Source organism: Lissotriton helveticus, chromosome 5_1 (assembly GCF_964261635.1).
Source record: "Lissotriton helveticus chromosome 5_1, aLisHel1.1, whole genome shotgun sequence".
In the NCBI taxonomy this organism is placed as follows: Eukaryota; Metazoa; Chordata; class Amphibia; order Caudata; family Salamandridae; genus Lissotriton; species Lissotriton helveticus.
Genome location: NC_136065.1, coordinates 118,097,568 through 118,099,948, shown reverse-complemented (window position 1 = coordinate 118,099,948; position 2,381 = coordinate 118,097,568).

The window sequence follows — 2,381 nt, the reverse complement described above, 5'->3', positions numbered from 1 at the left end:
TTCCTGGACAAAATGAGAAGACCAAATATGAGATGTGATGGTGACCGGACTGTGCTTCAAGATCTGATGGACGACCACTCCTCATATGATATATGGTGTCTGCTACATCCTACGGACTGGGAAATATACATGCCTCTCTCCCGCCTATGTTTCAGAGTCTCGGTTGAACTTCTTCTGACTAACACCATGGCTATATCTATAACACGAACATGCACCATTGGCGTAAGGGCAGTCTCTGACCAGGTTCGTATTGCTCTTACCCGGTACTTGCATCTGACTTTGCCCAAATCCCACAGATGGTGACAGACATGTAAAAACTCAAGTCACAGGAGAAGAAGACCCAATTGAAGGCCCTTTTTGATGACTACCTGGTACTCAATAAGCCCTACGACGGATTCCAAACAGGTCCTATAGGTGTCAGGGAAGGCTTACTCACACAAGATGCTGATGAGAGAAGCCGGTATTGCACAGGTCATGGCTGCCATGAGGATAAAGGTGTTGGAAACTGAAGTGAAGTCCCTCCAGGAGGATTTCTAGGACATCCTAACCCTAAACTTCTGAGGATGCTCTTGGCAAAGAAACTTGAAGTCAATGAAGTTAATACACTGGAAGTGGAAAAGACACTCTCCAGCATCAGGCAGACCTCCTATGAACACAGTGAAAAGGGCGGGCGACTACTGACGATGCAACTAAAGCAGGGGGGAGCTCATTGATGATCCTAGACTCATTTGTTGGATATTACGTGAACATTTTCTATCTTCTACTCATTGCTCTATACCAGGGAAAGTCCAGTGGATACCAAGCGAAAACATGCATTCATGGCGGGCCTCCGTATCTCTACTCTCCTCCCGAATGATGGGGAGGAATTGAACTTAGACGTCTCAGAGGAGAAAGTTGCAGAGACCGTTACAACTTTGAATACGGGAGTAAGAAATTGGGTTACTGGTTGAGGGGAGTAAAACCCTCTGAAGCAGCAATCACAATTATTTTCAAGATTAAATCACAAGCAAACCCTAAATTAGCCTGTGCTCGTCCTCAGGTAGCTTGGCACAGAGCAGTCACTTAGAGGCAATATGTAAAGTATTTGGGCAACACTTAAAACAGTAACACAGTGAAAACACATCACAAAAGGATCCCACAAAAGACTTAGAAAAATAGAGTCATTTTTAATAAACAAAACAGACCTAAATGACAAAAGCCTAGGCAGTAGAACCAGATAAATTCAATGTTAAGGATTTTAGGAAAAATAACACCTAAAACTACAAAGCGCCAACTGTGGCTATCTGGTCGTGCTGGACCAGTTCAAAGTCACAAGCTCAGGCAGACCGTAATGGAGTGCAGGCCGGCTACAGGGACCCATTTAGGCCCACTCAACAAAGTACTTTAAATCCTGGATTAAGTAGCATTGCAAAGATCCACGTCGAAGATACGTTTCGCAGCTGAAGTGATGCATCAGTTCTGAGATGCGGCCAGGCTGTGGTGCAGGTCCTAAATCATCTTTGAGGATCCCGTCGATAAGGACTTGTGATGCAAATTTCTGCATCGAGGATGCGGCATGCAGTCAGGGCGATGCCTCAGTTCCAAGGGCTGCGAGGCTACGATGCAAAGTCTGGTGTCGTCATTGAGGGTGCTGTGAGAAGGTATGTGAGGGTCTGCACTGGGAATGCATCCCACAACAGTGGATCTGCTGAGGCTGTGGTATATAAATAAATAATACCGGATCTATTTTTGACTGGACATAGTAATAACAGATAGCTCAATAAATAAGAGTCAAGATTCGAGGTAGTAGGAGTTTGCAGGTTTAATACAGCATAAGGACAGGAACAGGACAACCTGCACAGGAATAGGATGGCAGCGCTGCCGGGGGCAGGATCGGTGTTGGCGTACAGGCGTCGGCGTAACATTTAATAACAGTGCACAAGTATATATACTAAAACAATTGCATTACAGTACATACAATAGGCGGAGCAGTGGGTGTGGTCAATAGCAGTCGCGAAAGATAAGGGTGAAAGTAGGTGTGTAACAAGAGGCGTGAACATAGACATGTGATGTAAACGTAACAGAATATGTCATAAAATGGGGCGGAAACATGGAGGGGGCTACCTAAGGAGCTGGAACCTCTAACCTAGTGGTGCGCGTAAACTGACAATGACGTGTTACTAGGAGAAGCTGGGGGCTATGACTTCTGCGCTAGGAGCAGAGACTGAAGTCTGGAGAGTCAGGGCGACATGTACCTAAACACTATCTAGTATCTGATGTTTAGAGAACATGTTGATAGAATCCAGAAGTTATCGGGGTAAAGGCTAACAGACTCTAAGACTGGTGCATGCATTATTCTACATGTAGTGCGTGTTGAAGAATATGAAATGACCATTAATACA